At 45.4% G+C, this 21351-nt stretch overlaps 2 protein-coding genes across 5 annotated transcripts in view; one reads left to right on the plus strand and one right to left on the minus strand.

Annotated features, from left to right (window-relative positions):
* Positions 1 to 18129, minus strand: part of LOC138491291 (uncharacterized) — a 71799-nt gene extending 53670 nt beyond the window's left edge. For both annotated transcript variants that reach the window (XM_069617722.1, XM_069617723.1), the window contains exon 1: positions 17978 to 18129. The gene's annotated coding sequence lies outside the window, so the exon portion shown is untranslated. The remainder of the gene's footprint in view (positions 1 to 17977) is intronic.
* Positions 1 to 21351, plus strand: part of XPO7 (exportin 7) — a 1985528-nt gene that overhangs the window by 119346 nt on the left and 1844831 nt on the right. The gene's annotated exons all lie outside the window — the stretch shown is intronic.

Below are 21351 nucleotides of genomic sequence, written 5' to 3' on the forward strand. Positions count from 1 at the left end.
ATGGCTGCTGGCTGACTTGCTGTGTCGAAGATTCTGTCAGGGAAGTGCGTAAGGAGAGCAGTTGAAGCGCACACGTCACTAAGCTTGCACTTTTCAAATGCTTGATCAATGAATTCTACAAAGAGCATGTTGAAATTAACGAAAGGATAGACCATGAGCTTCTAAAGTTACTTAAAAGTTTACAAGCGGATGATTCCCAAATAACAAAATCAGTCCATAATTACCTTGTGACAGATCTGACAAATTCTAATGTGATGGACAAAATGGAAGCATTTGAGGCTAAAGAATTTCAAGAAAAACCAACACTCAAGAGTTGCTCCTCAGTACGTTCATATGGTGGACACAATGCTTTTATTTATCAGATTAATCCGAACTACAAACTGGGATTTACACCTTGCATCACTTAAGAGTCTAAGTACTTTTTCGCCCAGGATTTGATAAAGCATGCATGTATGATAGAATGGTACTTGGCAGAAAAGAAACGGCTTGAAAGCAAACACCTGAACTTGTGGAGTGGGTTTCAGAACGGCAATTTGATAGTAATAAGCAAGACAAGTGCTTTAGGTTCAGATGAACCTCTGGAACATCAAAACGGTCAAAAAATCACCACCTAACAGCATCCAAAGCAACACGCCAAAAGGCAGATGTTCAACAGATCTACAACTCGAGCATGACATTGACTAATCCTGTGAATTATGATGGAAGAGAACTCAACATCTTGACAATGACCTTTTTTGACAGAAGAATTCAGAAGGACACATCAAGAATGACAGGAAAAGGTTGCCAAATGTACGACAACTTTAAATCAGACCAGATTGAATCAGACAGTTGTAGCTTGTGAGCACCAATAAAGAAAGAGAACATTCAGCTGTGTAAAAGTGCACACAAAGTTGTTAAGACCAGTATCGGACAGATTAAGGAAGATCGTTCTTTGCTCACACGTTTAGTGATTGCTTCACAAAGTCAAACTGACATTGATCTACAGGAATGCTTGAGTAATTAGGAATTCTCTGCAGTACCTATTTCATTGTTCAACTTAAATTGTACATTGATTATAGTGCAAACAAAAGGAAGCTGACAAATATGCAGGAAACAAACAACATACAGAGGCTTGTAACATGACAGAGGTCTCTTCTTTTGTTACTGATGACAGATTATCTGTACCAGAGCAAACCTATTCAGCAGCTGTCCTTGACGGAATGTCATTATTGCATGCTCTGCAGAAACCGTCATATGTGAAGAACTGCCACTACCTTGCAATTGAATTCAACAAGAAAATAGAACCTCATCCGCTCAAGTATGATGAAACTCATTTAGTATTTCATACCTACCTAGAAAATTCACTCAAGAACTCCATGCGGAGGAAAAGAGCAGGAAAAGCAACATCTGCCGAGTACAAAATCACAGATTCTACAAATATTGAAAACAATTCCATGAGAACCCTCCTATTGCATTCTAAAACTAAAGATGCGTTAACAGCTTACTTCTCAAATAAAGCAATTCTGCATGCACAGAGGATAAAAAAAAAGCCTGGTACCCAGTTGTAGAAATGAAGCCAAGTCATCAGATGAAAATGATGTTGGAGACGCTGAAAACACACTTAACGAGTCAGACACACAAAGAATTCTTCACTCCCTTTATGCATCACGTCGTCCTGCTACTATCCTCCAAATCTTTTCACCCGATACCGATGTTTTTGACCTTTCACTGGTTTCCCCATCTGACAGCAGGTTTGTGTCACAAATTGGTACTAATAGAAGATGTATGGATCTCAAAACGTGTGTTCCTGCTTGGGGCCTATTAAAAAGGGCAGGCATTACTAGGCCTTCATGCTCTTTCAGGTTGTGATATTACCAGGTGCTTTATGAAGTAAGGAAAAATATCTTTCTTGAAAGTTTTCAAGATTTCAGAAAAAATTATTCCTTGAAGCTTTGGGAAGACTTCTAGAAGAATTTAAGAAGTAAGATGAACGAGTGATAGCGCAATTAATTTGTCAAGTCTTCTCCCTGGGAACAAAGATTTCGTACATTGGTCAAGTACGTTGGTGGAGGTTCACAAATTAAGAGAGGTGCGCTGATAAACACCCATATCTCCATTAGACATCATAATTCAGGGGGGAGAAGGCAGATAATCAATATTCTCCTACTATGTGTACGCTTCCATGTGCACCACAATCATACAGCTGGTACGGTGTGCCTGCGTCAAAGGGTGGTGTGGTGTGCCGTGCATTGCAAATGCTGAGCTCGGTCAGTAAGGTGCACAGAACTTTGTAAATGTGGTGGCGACAAAGAGTATTGTGATGATGAAAATGAACTCTGGGACTCGGAAGGTGACCTGTAAAACCTTAATTTCTCTCTTCAAATGTAAATAGCTATTGTTTTAATATAGTATATTTCAACGAACGCTGCAAATTATTTCAAACTTGCTAATTTAGTGAGCATACAGTCGAAGGTTTGCGATTAAGTAGCAATAATTTATGAGGCTATATCTTGGAAATGGTAAAAGACGTACAAAAATTACTTATATGCACTTTTCTATTCCTTTGATCATGTTTTTAAAAAAAAACATACTTAGCACATTTTTCATAGAACCACCCTAAAAGCAGTTATAGCTCAAAAACGAAATTAGTATCTGTAACGGCGGCCACCTTGGATTAATGACATCACAAAGTCCCTCTGCCCCAAAGTCCGACAAAACACCCGGTGGTGCATGATTGTATGCTTCATTTTCAATGCATCCCCAGTCGGCATGCCTTCCGTTCATTCAATATCCCACGGACTAGGTTATTGTAACAGATGCCCCTCAACTAATCTGCAATAAACTGTACATTTCTGTTTGCACTGAATCTCCTCCTCAGGGTTTGTGATCTGTCCTGAGCACAGTCTCAAACAGTGTCTTTAATTTCGAATGGATTGTGTCCTCCATTTTATTCCACATCTTTGACATGTAATGTCCACAGCTGTGTACTTCAGAAACCTTTTCGGCAGAGGGCGTTCTGCGTCGATGGCGTTGGGTCGATGTCACTCGAAGGCCTCCGTCAAGGGCGATGTAACCAGATGTTATAAATGGGACACACAGCGCCCGTAGCCTCAGTTCTGTTTTTTCCGCAAACGTGTTTACTTCGGAGACTCGGCAAGCGCAAATATGTCTTCTTCTTCGACCCCTCCGACTCCACGGTCTGGCTTCAAGACTTGCTGGGACTGCAAGTCTAAAATGTCGATTACCGTCCTGCATTGCATTTGTTTGTGATGCTTGGGCGAGAGTCATGACACCGACGACTGTTCCAAATGCCAGTCGCTGACTGCTAAGGCCTTGCTGGAGCGTAAGGGGAAGCTTCAGGTAGGTAGGTGTTCTAAACCTGTAAGTCCCATAAATCTTCTAAGACAGGGATGTCCACCCACGATTCGAGGGGGGACTCACCACGTCGGAAGGAGTCCTGGGGAACTTGGTCCTGGATTGGTTCCCGCCATTCGTCCTCGTCTCGGCATTACAGAAAGCGCCATCACTGGTCGCCTTCCCTGTCATCCTCAGAGGATGGCACTGCGAGGAAAGTGGCTTGTCCAACTAAATCCTCGACGCCGGAGGAATGGGCTGCCTTCAGGGAGCAGATGCTGGCGATTTTCCAATCCCAGGGCACTGTTCCGTCCGCGCCTTCTGATGAGGCCGGCAAGGAACGGTCTCGATCCGTGGCTCGTACGCCTTCGGGCTCGGGTCCTCGGCGCGATCCTCATCGAGAACTTTTGAGGTCCCGTTCGGACAAGGCTCAGGATGGTTGCAACAGGAGTGCTTCCACGTCTTGGTCCTCGTCCCCAGCGAGACCGCAGAAACCTGGTAAGGGCTTGAGGTTGGTGTCGACTCTGTCAGCGCCGTGTCCATCGGATACAGACGTCAAAGCTTTGCCTTCGTACCAGCCGTCGGCGCCGTTGTTGACACCAAAGCCATCGGGGCCCTCGACACCTTCGGGGCCTTTTGGCCAGAATTTGCCTACACAGCTCCCTGGTACTATGGATCCTCCAAGGAAGGCTACTTGCAAGCCTGTGAGGCCTGTAAAGGACTCCAGACCTGTCTAATGTCCCGAGACAGGACTTTTACCTCCCTCTGGATGTCATCTATGAGGAGGAGGAGAGGTCAGATTTAGATTTTTGACCTTGTTGAGCCTGATGTGGCTCTGGTCTTTTTCAGGGGATAGTCAATTGGAAGAGTTAAGGCAATCTCTTCATGATGCCAATGGCTTGGACACTTCTCCTGAGGTGGAGTTTGTCCGGCCTGAGCCTGGGGCTCATGCTGAGTCGTCTTACAGGAGACTGATGGCCAGGGTAACTGAATATCTTGGTTGGTCCAGTCCTCCTGAAGCTTTTATTCAGGATGACTTAACGGATATTTTGGATCAAGGTTCGTCCTCTGACCCAGTGTTACCTTTTCATTTGACTTTGGCAGTCACCAGAATCTCTTCCGGCAGTTAACAAATCGTTAACTAAAAATACCGCCCTTCCGGTAGCGACCCCAGCTCCTTTCATCTCACCCCACTCCCATGAGTTTGGTGATTCAGGTGGTTACGGCCACCTCGAGGCAGGCGGCGTACCCTACCATCCCTCCTGATAGGGATGACAAACGCTTAGACGGTTGGGCACGCAAGGTGTTTTCTGCGAGGAGTATGGCGCTGAAATCGGCCAACTCCACTTGTGCCGTGTCAAGAATTTCACACACTGTGGAATTGTTTTTCTCTTGTGGCTAAGCATATTCCCGAGGGGGAAGAAGGGGATGGGTTCCTTGCTCTCGTGCAAGATGGCAAGTATGCCATGTGTGAATCCCTTCAGTCGGGTTTGGACACGGCCAACAGTGTTAGCCGGTCCATGACTGCGAGCACAGTTATACGCAGATTTGCGTGGCTGCGGAAGTCGGGTTTTGCTCTGGATGTGCAAGCCCGTCTTTTGAACATGCCCTTTGATGGCGCGCATTTGTTTGGCAGCAAGGCTGACGAGAGCCTTGAGAGGTTGCAGACTTCAAAAGCTGCGGCGAAACCTTTGAGCGCAGCTGTGCGCCAACCTCTGCCTTTTCGTCCTATGGGACAGCAGTGTAGGGAAGATTATTTTTGTTACTACTCCTTCGTTATAATGAGAGTAGCCACCAGTCAAAGGGGCCAACAAAAAAGAACCTGTGGTGGTCGGGGAAATAGGGGTGCCAAAGCCGCTCAGGCAGCTGCCTCATTGCCCTCAGGCGCTGCCGCAGCCGCTCCAAAACAGTCATGAGGGCATGTTCCATGGTTCGCCGGTTGGGGGCAGACTGTCTCAGCATCTCAAAGAATGGCAAGCTATTACTTCGGATGCGTGGGTTCTGGATACCATAGCCCACGGCTACTGCCTTCCCATCCTAAAGCAGCCTCACAACAATCCACCGGGGAATCTCTCTTTGAAGCTCTCAGATCCGCTCCATGTGCCGATTCATCCAAAGCACAGGAAGTACCTGAGGTTTGCGGCTGGCAACTCGCACTTTCAGTTTCGGGTCCTGCCATTCTTATCGAACTCCGCCCGACGGTCTTCACCAACTCATGTTGGTGGTGGCAGCGTATCTCAGGTGAGGGGGGATTCACGTGTACCCCTACCGGGACGACTGGCTGATCCGTGCACATTCTCCTGAGCAAGCAACGGATCATCTTGGTCTCACCTGCTGCTCCCTCCACAAGCTGGGCTTCTCCCTCAATTTCAAGAAGTATCTGACACCTTCCCAACAGCTCCAGTACATCAGAGCTTTTCCTTGGGGAAGTACTCGCCTCCCAAGGTGAGGGCTCATCACATTGTGCAGATGGTGGACAAGTTCCAACATGCCCAGAGTGTCCCGGCTTTTGAATTCTTAAGGTTGCTCGGCCTCATGGCATCCTGCATTTTTCTGGTGCCAGAGCCCAGGCTGCGGATGAGATCCCTGCAATGGGTCCTCAAGATGCATTGGTCACAGTTCTCCGGCAAGATGTCAGATCCCGTTCAGATTCCAATCTCGTTCTCCCAGGATGGTCTATGGTGGGTAACGTTTTGGCAACCATGTCCAGAGGTGACCGTATTGACAGATGCTTCCCTCACAGGATGGGGTGCTCATGCCGACGATCTGACCACCAGCGGTCGTTGGTTTCCGTCGGAGTCCAAACTCCACATCAACCTGTTAGAGCTGAGGGCCATCAGGCTGGCCCTGAAGGCTTTTCTGCCGTCTGTGCGGGGGGAAGTGTGTCCTGATCATGACAGAGAATACAGTGGCCATGCATTACCTCAACAAACAATGGGGGTAGGGTCACTCCCGTTGTGCAGAGAGGCGATGCAGCACTGGTTCAGGGCAATCCAGCAGGGAATCTCACTCTCTGCAGTTCATCTGGCTGGAGAGGAGAATGCGGCAGCGGACGCTCTGAGCAGGCAGAGCACAGTCTTTCACGAGTGGGAGTTGGTTCAGGAAGTCCTTTTGGAGATCTTTGGCCTTTGGGGAACCCCACAAGTGGATCTCTTTGCGACCAGTGCCAACCGGAAGTGCGAGAGATTCTGCTCAAGGGAGTTTCCTCCAAGAGGAGCCTTAGGAGATGCATTCGTCGTCAATTGGTTGTTCCAACTTCTGTATGCATTTCCTCCGGTCCCCGTCATTCCTCAAGTGTTAAGGAGGTTGCGGAGTTTCCGATCCCACATGATACTCATTGCTCCGCATTGGGCCAGGAGAGCGTGGGCAGGGCGCAGGCTTGGGGGTGGGGGAGCATGGGAGGGAGGTGTCTGGGTCTTCATCCAGAGGTTATGACTCTCAACCTTCACGCTTGGTATCTGAAAGGTTGAGGTATAAGGATTGGGACCTCCTGGATGATGTGATCGAGGTGTTGCTTTTGGCCAGGCGGCCAGCAACAAAATCCCTGTCCCGTTGGTGTACGTTTTGCGACTGGTGCAGAGGACAAAATGTTGATCCTTTTCAGTGCTCCATTCCCATGTTTGTTTCTTTCTTGTTTGCTTTGGCCCACAGGGGCCTTCAAGTAGGTACCATTAAGGGTTACCTGGCAGCACTGTCTACCTACAAGCGCTCGTCTGAAGAATGTTCTTATTTTAAAATTCCTTTGATTTCCCAATTACTTAAAGGCCTCACTAATGTGTTCTCGCCGTCCCCGTTCCAGGTGCCGGTTTTGGATTTGAATTTGGTCTTGAAATTCCTGATGGGTGGTCCATTTGAACCTTTGAGACTGTGGGGTATGCTGGACACCGATTGTGCTAGGCTGTTACCAAACAGACCTTGTCCAGGTGGATTATCCTCACCATTACGGAGTGTTACCAATTGGTGGGCAAGGACCGTCCTGAAGGGTTGCGTGCTCATTCCACTAGGGGCGTGGCTACTTCCACAGCCCTGCAGTGGGGAGTTCCTATTAGGAATATTTGTGACGCAGCCACATGGGCTTCTATCCACAACTTTGTCTAACATTACTCCCTGGATATGCTCCATGGTCAAGATATGGCCTTTGGTAAGGCGGTTCTTTATTCTGCCATCTGATCGGGTATGCTAAATTATTTTCCCTCCATTTTCTGGTACTGCTTTGGGAGTGTTCAAGATGTGGAATACGTTGGAAGACACAATTCATTCGAAGAGCAAGTTACTTACCAACTGTTAACATTCTTTCGATTGGATGTTCCATCAACGTATTCCACATCGCCCTCCCAGCATGCCCCTCTGGTGAATTTCCTATGCTATTGCATCTTACGTTCCTTCAAGGCTATGTGCAGTCAAGCAGGCATTGGATATGTGTAGGTCACACGTGATGGAGGAAAAAACATAAATTGAGGCTACTAGCGCCGTGCGTCCCATTTATAACATCCGGTGACGTCTCCCTCGACAGAGGCCTTCGAGGGACATCGACCCGACATCGACGCATGACGCCCTCTGCCGAAAAAGTTTCCGAACTACACTGCTGTGGACATTACATGTCAAAGATGTGGAATACGTTGGAGGAACATCCAAACGAAAGAACGTTACCAGTTGGTAAGTAACTTATTCTTCTGGGTGGCACAAGAATTGCAATTGCCTCCCTTTATTTTTTTTTCCATGATCAAGCAACACATTTCCCCTGCTTTCAACAACTCATGTCTCCATTGTGGATTTGAAACAACCACCACATCAAGTTTGGAATCGCTGGCATCTGTGTCCCACTTTCAGCCAAACTGAACTAGAATCTGCTCCTTTACAATCAGTTGTTTTGCACCTTGATATTATTCCTCACACTCTGAGAACTCTAAGCATAAGAAAACCCCTTATTTGGTAATTAGGGCATATGTCTAGTACACTCGTCTAACTGTGCAACATGCTTTGAATAACATTCTAATAGACGTAAATCGGATAACCATTCCTGTTTCGAGGATGGTGTTTGCAGTTCTCATGTGGCTTTAACATAGTCATGTTTTGGCTTAAAACCTTTGGGCCACAAAACATGACCCATGTAATCAATGGAAGACCTGAAAATTTGCATTTCTCATTGTGCAGGGTGAAACCGGCATCCCTGAGACTATCCAACCAACTATTTAGTTGCAAATTGTGTTTTCTCTGATCTTTCCCAAATACCAGCACGTTATCTTGATAGCATATTGCACTTTTTCCTTCCCTAGAAGCCTAAACCTTGCTCTCTGAAATAAACTGGTCACGGATACCAATCCTAATGGCGCCCCCTTAAAACTAATAAAATTCAAAACGATTTGTGAAGGAACAGGGATGCAAACAGACATGGCTATACGTGGTAGCCAAATCTATGCTTCAAAACACTGTGGCTTCTCTTGGGAAATGTGTCAATTCTGAAATGTTTGCCGAAGACGATCCCTCCTCCACTTTGTCACCTTAAATCTGCACATGGGTAAATAGATCCATTCTTTTTCATAGCTATCACCATTGGGGAAATCACTTTGAGGCCTCTACTTGTTCAGTCATATCCTCTTATTATAGTCTCTGTAGTTCTTTTGAACATCTTCCCTCAAACTGAAATACTTCTGACTTTACATCTCACAGGCACTGCCCCCTCTTAACCTGATGTGGCAACAGAATCCCCTCAAAACTCCAAAGGTCTGTCGCTAAATACTTCCATCCACCTGAATCTTATGTTATCCCTCAATTCTTTAGTCTGGTTTGTTGGCAGACCACTGTGTTCCCCCATTACCAGAAGCATGCTGACAGTTTGCGCTGTCTTTCTCCTCCACTTGAACTGCTGTGCTGAGTTCACGCTCTCGTTATGCGTTCTACCCTTGCTCGTATTGTGCTCTCGTGCTTCAACCTTTATCCATGCGGCGAAGGGAAACCGCTGTTGGGTGTGTGTGATTCTGGTCAATTGCCTGACTTTGCCGTACCCTTTTGTCGGGACATGTCAGGTAAACGGCTCTGGCGTTTGTCCGTCGTCTTTCATGGTGTGCAAAAGTGTTTGTGTCGGAAACGGTGGTGGGGGTTTGCAAAACTCAAAAGGGTGAGATTGGTTGGATTTGTGAAACAAACAGGAATGACAAGGATTATTATAGTGAAAGGGACAGTGATTATGGGAACAGTAGTGTCTTGTCAAAGTAGACTGGGAGTTCAGTAAAGAATAATCAGAGGGAAGTGGAGAAGGTTGGGGAAAATTTGGGTGCAAACCAGGATTCTGGGAGTTGTGCATTTCGAGTGTTACAGGGTTTGGGTTCCTAGTTGGTTTATCAGAGGTGAAGGGCTGGTTGGATTTTATTAAGGGAGCTTCTTTGGGTGGAAGGGAGGTAGAAGAGGAATAACCAAGAAAGACTTCAGGGACCTCGTCCCTGTTAGAATATCGCGTCTCTTCTGGGGCATTCCTCCATCCATAACCGTGGTATCCCCCACCCAGGTGATCCTCCTTTGCTCGTCCACCGCCAGGGTTGGGATCTGAGAGCGTCGGCCCTTCCCATGCCACCTGAATAAGGGATTCCCGAGGTCTACCTGGGAGAATACCCTCAGGTTTCTCACATGGACAAACCAAAAAAGTGCTTCTGGCTGGTAATCCTTTTCATAAACCACCCTCCTACATCAAGATTTTACAAAAATACTGTTCTTTAATATTACCGCTTTACTTTCTACCCATATACCAGTCAAACATTTTTTATCCTATGTGTAATGCAGAGGGCACAAATTCATGTTTGAAGCTACTAGCAAGCCATAAAAAGTCACTCGCCGCCTCCGTGCAATACTTTTATTTTTTTATTTATTTAAAATGTCATTGGTTTATGTAATTAAACCTTACATTTATGTTTCAGCTGAAAAATGCAAATAAGAACAGAGAAAAGAGGACAAGAAGGTCAATCGCATTTAAATCCGTCAAACGGAATGGAAAAATCAAGTTAAATTATAGATACTATGTCAAGCCAAAAACGAATCACAGCTGTAATCATTCTTCTATTATTTCCAGATAATATTAGCGACCAACGCTCTTCCGGGTCCAACATACTTGTGGACTTTAAGTATAGTTGAGCAATTACAGTGCGATTTGTTGCGAGAGCAGAACATTCCATGAGCAGATGGTATATTGTTTCAATGGAGTCCTTTTCCATACAAAATCGACACAACTGGTTGCGAGGCAAGGATCGATTTCGAAACCCATTGATTTCTTGTATGGGTAAAATATTCAGAGATTTATTTTTCCGGTTAAGACTGATCAGGCGATCTGGAAATAATTTGAGGTACGGTGGCAGCTCGTTTATAGCTCTGATATCCTTTGTGCAGTTCAACGTCAGTTTGTACTGGTTTTTGATGGCTTGAGTCCTTATCCAATGAAGTCCTGCTACTTGCAATTTCGCTTTTTGTGGCCGATAAAGCAGAGTGTCCATCGAAATATTGTTGTCGATCCTTTGGGCTTGTACTAAATCTTTCCATTTATTCAGGGCTGCAGCGTTAATGTTTGTTGAATTCGAACAGACTATGTCCCACGCAGGGATACAGTCGGTATTCAGAAGTTTTCTGAGCAGGTCGAGTTGCTTCCATTTTACTATTGAGCTGAAGGACTGCAGACCTAATTCAAATCTAATGCGTGCAGTAGGAACAGCATTAGGTAGAGCGAGAATTTTTGCCCAAAAAATGCATTCGAGTTTGTTCCATATGTTGTCGTGTAGGTTGATCATAGTCTCTCCACCATATGTAAGGATGGGAGCAGCTTTCTGCTTATAGAAAAGGAGAGTGGGTTTTATTGAGAACTTTCCAAATTCTTTATGAAAAAAGGCTTGGCGGGTGTTACGCTCACCTGGCTCCCACAGGGGCGTCGATCTGAACTGGACAGCTGCGGTCTCCACCAATGTGACGCGTAGTGCCGAGATGACGGACTGGATTGGCCCACCTAGCTTTGTTTGCTTGGCCTGCAGGAATATTCTTCTGATGGTTTGGAAAGATGAGCTCTCCATCCTGCATTGAGCGCAGGGGCGCGTAGATAACCAGTTGCTTTGGTGAGTTGGTGAGTTCCAGAACAATAATGACTCTGAGATTCCCGGCAAGACGCCGTGAGTATGCTGTTCGTAAGAGTTCAAATGTCTGACTTTCACTCTTGTCCGATTCCTTGCAGGTTGCAGTTTGACCCTAGCAAAGAGTTCCTCGGGGCAACCGGTAATGTTCAGGTAAGGATTTGTATTATCCAACACAGTTCGATAAAATAATGTCAATATGTAACCTGTAGCTTTCTCCCTTATTCAGGCGCTGAGAGAAAGTATGAAGTCTCGGGGAATAATGCCTCCGGCGGTAAAATCAGGTAAGTCTATTGTGGAGAGGAGGTGTCCCCTTGTTTGTCCCTTTGTTTCAACCTGCTGTCCTTTTGTTTCCCCTAAGGGGCCGGGGTTCGGTGAAGATGCAGTGGAAGCTGCGCCGACCCGTGAAGAGGATTAGTACCCCCGGTGGTAAAATCAGGTAAATCTATGGGGGGTAACTAATATTGCCTCTGTGTATTCCCTTGTCTCGCCTTGCTGTTCTTGTCTTCCCCATAGGTGCCGGAGTGCGGCGGGAACATGCAGGAGGATGCGGTGGTATGTGAAGATGCTGCGAAGGCCGGTGAGTTCAGCGCAGTGCTGCAGCAGGCGAGGCGACGCGCATAAAATAACTTTTCTTCCAGCTTGAAGGTGCGATGGATCGGGAATTCAGGTAAGGATCAAAGGTATTGCTCTTGTTCTAACCTTTTGACCTTCTTTCTCCCTTTTTCTAGGAGCTCCAGACTCGAGGCAGGCGTTGCAGAAGACTGGATGCAGACTTGAAGGCACGGTGAGCGTTACGCTGCTGGATGCAGAATAATGCAAAGCGTGTGCTGCTCTTTTGGCGTGGTTTAAATAGCCTCCAAAGTAGTCCCAGGTAAGTATTCCTCCCCAGCCCCGCCCGAGTAAAAAATAGTCCCTAGGTAAAGTAGTCCCTTCCAAGCCTCTTTTGGCTTGGAGCTCTTGCAGCATGGTCTGCATCAGGTAAGTTTGCAGCATGGTCTGCATCAGGTAAGTTTTAATCTATGAGCCTGGCGCCTATGGCGCCAGGACTGACTCTCCATATGAGCCTGGCACCATAGACGCCAGGGCTGCACCCAAATAGTCCGTAGCAGGGGTTGTTGGGCTTGCTTGGGATAGCTTGATGCCTGCTTCCGGGGTTGCTGGACTTGGTCTGGGTCCCCGGGGGTAGGCATCATGACAGTGTGTCAATGTTCTTGCTTTAGTTATTGGGTGCATTGCCCATGGTTCTTCAGTTTTAGATTGATTGATCCACATCCCTAAGTACTTGAAGGATTTAACTTGGATGATTTTTTTCTCTGTTCAGATGGAAGGTGGGTCGTTTAGCTGAATAACTTGTTTTGGTTATAAGGGCCATCACTTTAGTTTTTTTGGTGTTCATTTCTAATTCGTTGGTGATCATGTAGCTATCAATGTTGTTTAGCGCAAGTTGTAATCCTCTAGGAGTCTTTGAGAATAACACAATGTCGTCTGCATATAACATTGTTGAAATCACTGTCGAATTCAATTTTGGAGGATTTGTTAGGGGACAGGCTACTGAGTCTTCAATGTCTGAAGTAAAAAGATTGTAAAGTGCAGTTGCTAAAGGACAGCCTTGTTTTAGACCATGCCATGTTTTAATGGGTTGAGATACAAGGCCGGCTTTAGATAATCTGATCCAAATTTCAGTGTTTGAGTACAAAAGTTTTATTGGTTCTATAATGTGTTGTGGACATCCCCATTTCGTTAATTTGGCCCATAAATTCTGTTGATTTTATCAAAAGCTAAGTGAAGATCAATGAATGCAGCATACGTCTGGGTTTTGGCTCTGTATGATTCATGTTTTATCAAATTCAGCATAAACAGTTTGGTCGTCATGCCAAGGTACTTAGTGAAGCCCGTCTGTCTTATCGCATGTCTTTGTGCTCCCGCTGCCCATTTATTGGGTTGCTGTAGTAATACATTTACAAAATGTTTGCCCATGGGGTCCAGTAGGGCAATAGGTCTATAATTTGTGGGGTCATCAGACGGGCCTTGTTTGTAGATTGGTATTAGTACAGCTCTTTGCCAAGAGCGAGGTATGCTTTTTGTTTTATTTATTAGGGCCAGGATTTGTGAAAACAGTGAGGCCCATACCTCTGTATCTTTTTTGATGGTACAATTTGTCAGGCGTCTGGCCCTGGAGCTCTTGATACATTTAACTTGTTGATTGCTTCGATGATGTCAACAAAGGTCCAATCAAGTGACCATTTGGAATCGTAGGAAACTAGTTCTCCATTTCCATTAGGGCCTTGTTGTTATAGGTATCGAAAGTGTAGTTTCCAATGCTCTTCAGAGACTTCAGAAATCAGATTACCCCCTTGCTGCTTCGGATAGTTTAAAAGTTTCCATAAATCCCGGGTATTACCCGGTCGTAGTGCTCGCAACATGGTCTCTGCATCATGTTGTTCTAAAATGCTCTTGGTATTTTTAATCCAATTTTTAAATTTTTGTTTGGCTTTTTTTATTTGAAACCTCTGAGTTATGTAAGGACCTTTTTTGATTTGTTTTATCAGTTGCTCTAGTTCTTTCTTCTTTGCGGCTATTATAGGGTAGTAGGCATGCTTATGCTCGAGTGCCGGCATGATTTTCCTGTTATTGGTTTTCTGTTGTAAATTATGTAATATCCATTCATAATTCAGTTTCTTTATATCTTGCATTTGGGTAGAGCCGAAGATATCCGGTAGTTGTTTAGTTTGCATTTTTGTTAGCTTCACGCGAGTATTGGCATTGTTTCCAACTCTGGAAGGTCTAGGTGGGTCGAACTGTCTCTTGTTGTCAGCCATGCTCTTACTAGGATGTAACGATCACTGTCTTCAACATAGATGTTTTCAGCATATTGTATAGGTGACTGTATCGAACCTGATTGGTATATATAGTCGATAATCCCACGGCTCTGGTCTCGTGACCATGTGATGGTTGGAAGATTAGTTTGTTGGTCAATCGCGTCAAGGCGCGTCATGTTTCTGTGGAGCATCTCTTTAGCCCATCTTCATGCGCGATATTCAAGGTTGTGTTCATCAAGCTCAGGCCTGGTTTAGAAAAGAGATGTATGTTTAAATCCCGCAAATTATGAATTCAGTGCCAGGATAGTTAAAGGATGCTTCATCCATTGCAGTAAAACAGTTATCTATGAAGATTTCATCTGCAATACTTTGAGGATTCCAATATGCATTAAGCACGCCTAAGTATTGGTTCTGTTTGGATGGGTGATCGGGGGCGTTAATAGTTGCCGAATATGGATCGGACAGTAGAATTATTATCTGAATCCAAGGGTTGAGGATTTCATGTTTAACTTCTTTTAGCTGCGAATCCATCCTAATTAAGATCAATAGACCTGATGAGTGTCGTCCTTTTTGATTAAGAATTGATGGTTTCATATGTGTTGAATCCGTCGCACACCGGTTTATGGAGAAGCCATGTCTCTTGGAGACATATCAAATCTGCTGTTATAAATTCGGGCCTATTTTGACCAAAAAGATGATGATGGCCTCTCGTGTTCCATGAACAAACGGTTAGCAAAGTGCAGACGTCGCCACTTGCTAATGCTGATGGTAATAGGTTGTCTCTGAATGTCTAGAGGAGTCATTCATTACTCTCCTAATCGGATGGCGGTCTGTAGAATGATCTAGAGGTTCTTGTCTCTGCTCCCCAATAGCAGGAGAGTAGGTATATGTCCTCGGTTTGTATGACGTGTACGGGGAAATTGAGGTGCTTGATATCGTGATTTGCGAATACATGAATAGCTCACTAGTAGTGTTATGTAGGTCATGTTGTGCAACTTGATAGGATTCAATTGTCCTAAGATGAAATCCCAGAGCTTGAAAAGCATCCGTTTGGGTTGTGATCACTCGTAAAATCTTGTTGCTGCAGCAGTGCATCCATATTGAGTCTAATTTATCTGGGTTGATGAATTCAACCAAGTCGATATCTGTTGTTGTTGTTATTGCAGTTAGATCGGGGATGGCGTGTAGTACCCGAAGTACATTTGTTCGATTAAGGATCAGTGTTTCATCATCTCTGTTAACTCTTTCCAGCTTTAGTATATTTCGAATAGAGGACTTTCTTGGGTCTATAAATTCAGGTAATTTCGGAAGGGCCAGTTCTCGTTGCGGTAGCATGACGTCATTTAGGGAAGTATCCGATATTACTGAACCATCTAGATTTATTCTAGCATTTGGATGTTCGCGGGCCCCTGCATCTTTAATAGATGTCTCCGTAGAGGAAGTTGACAAATTTCAGAACATGTTTGTTCATAACAGTCTATTGTTATTTGCGAAGATTCATTCAATTGGATATCCTTATGGGTGCTCATGTTATGTTCTTGGTTTGAATATGTCGAAAGGTTTATCAAAAGGTCCAAAGTTGCTGCATCTGTTTCATCTTCTTGGTGATTCAAGTTGCTGCCTAGGCTAACTTTGGGTAATTCCTTCTTAGTGGCCAGTTTGGTGAATGGTATAGTCTGACTGGCCGAGGGGAGAGTTAGATTTCTGAGGAAAGCTCTCGAACCATTTTGCTGGTCGATTAGAGTCGAATATACTGAACATATCTTTCGTCTCTGAAGGATATTGTTTGTTGTCTATCGGTTTCAAAGAGTCCATAGTTATTAGCACCTTTTCGTTCAAAGGGAGATTTGGGGTAGCAAAATCTCCATGAAGCACGGTGCTTTCCGTAGTGAGGTCAATAAGAAGCACTTTGCCATCACCAGTTATGATTGCAGCTGGAGGATTCGGGTTGTCATGCTTGCTTACAGTCAGGGACGTAGGTATTATGGGAGGCGGGTGGCCAGTAGTATGGACATCCGAGTTTGGCTGAAGTTGGTGATGACACTGGGGTCCCGTAGATTTAGACATATTTACACGCATAAGGTCAATCAGGGCATCTGTAAGATGTGTTTTTTCCACCCTATCCTTGCGAGCAATGTCTGCTAGACGTTGTTGCCACATCAGGCTTGCTTCGGCTTCTGCTTGAAGTCTAGTTTCGAGCTTGAGCATCAATGCTTTGTGTATTTTTTGTTTCGAAAAAATAGAAGCAAGAATTGTGACTTGATCTTTAGCTACTTCTGCTTGGGCTTCTTGAAGCTTCATATAAGGGATTAATGCTTGGGTGCATACTGCGATAAGCATGTTCTGCAGATCCACCATTGTCGTAGCAACAGATTCCTGCGAGTTGGGTCTCGCTAAGTTGTCCGGATGATTTCCATTTTGTGTAATAGGTTGGTTAGATGTAGGTGCTGGACCAGTATCAGAACCATAAGAAAGCGGTGTACTTGTTGTGGGGTAACCTTGCTGTTTAGTTGGATTGTGGAGCAGAGAGTCATGAAGCTTTGGTCTAGGTTCTGTATGGTTTCTTAGTGCTTTCTTTTTGGACTCTTGCAGTTCCATTAGGGCTTCTATCTCTGTCAAATCCAACGAGAGTCTCTTCAGGCGTTGATTTGAGACCAATTGTGAGAGTTCATGCTGGACTTCTGAATTAGAGCGTTGTTCGTGGAGAGATTTCCATTTTAATTTTGCAGCCTTCGCTTGCTCTTTCTGTGCTGTACCTTGTTCTACCTCATCTGGTGCTAGGTGCGTTGATGGGGTATGAACTGCCATGGTCGGGGAAGCACAATCTGGTCTTGTCTGATGGTTCTCATCTGAGAGGAGTGTAGGGGTCGTTGTTGGCGTGGACGTTGTTGAAACATTGGCTTTCTTATCTCGGTGGTTAATTGTCCACTAAATTCTGTATTTGCGTCCGATGCCTAGTTTGTGGACCCGCAGATGGAATGTGTTGCATCATTTCTATTGTTAAATCGCACTGTTAAGTATGGGAGCCACGCTCTAGACACTGCTGGTTGAAAATGATGTTGTGCAATTGGATTATTGCAGGAGCTGTGCAGAGCCGAGTGGGTCAAAGGATTGCCCGCAGTCCCCACTCTGTTAGATTACTGTATTTCAAAGGAGGACTTGATGGAAGCTTTTCTTTATGAAAGCTTCAGCGTTCAACAGAGACTGGCTAAGTGCGTGTATCAAAGGATTAGCCCGCAGTTATCTGTTGTTATGCTCGTGCAAAAGGGTGGCCAAGACCCAAAAGGGTTATACTGCAGGAGACAAACGTTCCAAATAGTCGCTCGACACAGTGTTGTCAGGACCGCTTTCATATGGTGAAAGATAAAGCTGAGTGCTGTTTGAGACCAGGGAAAATGCACTACAATAATCGGGCGGTCAAAGTATGCACCCCACCCAGGGTCGTCTGTACTGCTTTCATGCGATGGAAGTCAAATCGAAGAGCTGAATGAGTCCTGGGACGTCGCTGCAGGGGTCAAGTGATCTGGTTACGTGACTCGCACAGTGTTTCCTGTGCCGTTTTCGTGCAATGAAGGGTAAAACAAAATGCTGAGTGAGGGCAGCCTATGCCGCTCGCATGAGTTGAGGGGCAAGATAAGGGAGGGAGGGTTAGGGTGACAAGTAGATGCAGCAGCGTTATTGTAACGGGCAGTCAGCGTTTTACAGATAGTGGCTTACCGAAATTCCGCCGTCATGCTCACTCACTTGGAGCTTGTTGTGGAAAAAGAGGGCGGTGGCGCAAGGCTGGTGAACAACGCCACTGGTATGCCTACGAACACCATCAAACACCACTTGCCCTCCACTTTCGCTTTCGCTACAGAAAGCGTAGACAACAGTTCTTCCTGGTGATGCAGACCCGCCTCCAGGCAGTTAAAGAGACAGTATCCAGATTAAGGTAAGAAGGGATTCCGGCACAGGCAAACACCACTTGCCCTCCACTTTCTACCCATGTACCAGTCAAACATTTTTTATCCTATGTGTTATGCAGAGGGCAAAAATTCAAGTTTGACGCTACTAGCAAGCCATAAAAAGTAACTCGCCACCTCAGTGCAATACATACAGCACACCATTTCTTACTCGTCAAGAGCCAAATGTCACTAAACAATGGCTAGTGCAAATTTTGCACACTGTATAATGTTTTTGTATGCATTTTTCCTAGTTAGCATGTCCATCATTTTGTGAGTTGTCTTGGCTCTTAAAGGGCTTTATAATATAAAGTGCCCGACACCACAAAACCAGTGAAAATAGTATTTAATCAAAAGGCTAAGTAATACAGGGAAAAGGCCCTGCACAGAAAACCGCATCACCAACCGAATCCTCTGCAATGTCGCCCACTCCATGTTCTGTCTGACAACACAGTGCACTGGGAAACCTGTGATCTGAGGACCTGCACCCCCCACTCCCCGCACCCCACACTCACCCTCCCTAGCCCGTATGATCATTCCCAACACAGCCTTCGACCTTAACAGTTGAGGAGGAAGTGCAGTCTGCAGGTTCAATACTTGAACTGAATCAAACCATGACATTCAGTTATTGTAAGTTTTGTTGACGCAGCTATGCCGAAGGGAAAATAAATGATCATCCCTTACCCAGTGATGCTGTGCGAACATGTCTTATCAGCATACTTCAGTTTCGCTTGCTGGCATGTAGGGACTGACCTATTTGGTCAAAAAAGAGCGGCTATTTTGTTTCTGGCCAATATTTTTATATTTTTTGTAACAAAGTGAACAAAGGTTTTCTGGGTAATATAAATGTAAGTGTTGTTGCCAAGTACGTAACTTGAAGACTGTCACTGCGCACAAAAAAACTTGTATATGTATGTTCAACCAAATATTAGTGTTCAGAAGATAGCAATCAAAATCCGATGCTGTAAATGATTAGAGCCACACATCATAACTTAAAGAATTTCTTCATTTCTCAAGTGGTAGGATTGAACTGCTTTCCTGGAGCTGTGCTTTACCCAGAGCAATGCCAGTGATTATGACTTATTATAAACTTCCAATCTCTTTTCATTTTTGTAATGGTCAAATTGTACTGGTATGCCTAGGCGTGGATCCAGATTTTGCTGTACAGTTAGTCTCAATCTACTCTTTGATGCAGGCACATGCCTGGGCTTGCGTGTGGTCTCACGCAGAAGAGATAGTATCATTTGTGTTGGACCTCTGCTTTTGTGGTCGACCAAGCCCGATATGTATGTGTGACATCATGTTACCACGTTTTTATATTGCGCCAAATCACAGTTTAGTAGTTTTTGGTTTCTTCCCTTCTAAAACGGCGCAGCAGGAGTTCCTTAAAGGAGTTCCTGGGGAAATGCCAATGGTTATAACCAAGATCTTACATCCGTTACTTTTCTGTTTTGTGGTTCCCCGAGCACAGTATTGAGGCGCATTAGTCGAACTCTCTGCGTGCGTGTCGCAGCACTAGAATCACAGAGGGGTGGGGCAGCAGGGGGGGCACTGTATGCTAGTTGGCCAGGGGCGTGGAGTAGGGGGGGGATGCGGGCCCCCCACCCCCGCAGAATGAAGTCGGGGCTGAGGAGCCCCCTTACCCCCCGCCGGAGAGAAGCGACGCCCTTTGTTCCATCCATACTGTGTCTCTCTGGCGGCCCGGGTAAAAGCCGGGGAAAAACAATGCTTAGAAATTGAGGGACAGATGCAAAGCAAGAGGCTCTTGCTTTGCATCTGTGCCTCCATTTCTAAAAATCGTTTTGGGTTGGGTATACTTCTACATCTGTGCACCGGGGTGCACAGATGTAGAGGTACACCCAACCCAAAAGATTTTTAAAAATGGAGGCACAGATGCAAAACAAGTCTGTCCCTCAATTTCTAAAAATCGATTTGGGTTGGGTGTATTTGTACATCTGTGCACCCCTCTTGGCAAGAGGGGTGAACAGATGTAGGGTACACCCAACCCAGAAGGATTTTTAGAAATTGAGGTACAGATGCAAATCGAGGGAGGGAGGGAGGGAGGGTGGGTGGGTGGGAGCAGGGAGAGGGCAAATGAAACTGTTGCATGTCTCTGAGTGTGCACGTGGTGAGGGTGAATGCTATGGGCGGGGAGCGGAGGCGTATGAGCCAGCACTTTCTAGTAGAGCTGCCATATTTGAAATGGGGCAATGCTGGTACTCCTCAGTTAGCTTGCTATACTCTTGATGGGATAGTACTGCTGTAACAGGGCTTCTATAATTGTTGAATCTTCTCAGCGATAATACTATGCTTTTGTTGAGGCAATGCTATTTCATCTTAGTGGGGCTGCTATACTTTTGATGGGACAACATCAGCACCTCTCAGTTGAGCTGCTACACTCTTATTGACAAGGCCCCAGCACTTCTCAACAGATGTATTTCTTTTTATTTTAATTGGTTATTTATAATGCGTGTACTACCCAGAGGTTTCGAAGCGCTGACCGAGGGAGCGAACCTGTGTTGTGCGGACCGAGGGAGCGAACCTGTGTTGTGCGGACCGATGGAGCGAACCTGTGTTGCGCGGACCGAGGGATCAAACTTGTGTTGCTCTGTGTCGTCTTGCTTCCAAGGCGAGCACGTTGACCCTGAACTATCCTTCCGATACTCTAAAGATCTGAAGTACATTTAATGATAAAGAACCAGAACTATTGAGCAAGTCTGTCATCAGAATAACTCAACACTGTCGTGGTTATACAAGAGCTCATATTTTTAAAGGGATGGAATTACTCAGAATGTAGCAGCACTATTCAATAACCCAAAGTTCTTAAGCATAGTTAATGTGAAAATACCACACTTCTCACCGTTGGGACAGTACTGCCACTTCTCACAGAGGCTTCTACAGCTTTTATGGGGCAGCACTGATCCAGCCTACTGCTGACATGCACAGAATTGTCATTTCTCAGCAGGACTGCCAATGCTTCTACTGTTCTGCACTGCGCGCGTCTCCATCCCCCCTGCGAACAGGGTTCTCTCTGCTGCACTACTGGAGGTGCAGGATCTGTTGTGATTTAAGATTGAGTATAATTGTCAAGAGTTGTTCGTTGACGCCAGCTGCTGTCTGATTTGGTATGCAAAGATGCTTGTTGAT

This window comes from Ambystoma mexicanum, chromosome 10, assembly GCF_040938575.1.
Source record: "Ambystoma mexicanum isolate Mex_15411 chromosome 10, UKY_AmexF1_1, whole genome shotgun sequence".
Taxonomy (NCBI): Eukaryota; Metazoa; Chordata; class Amphibia; order Caudata; family Ambystomatidae; genus Ambystoma; species Ambystoma mexicanum.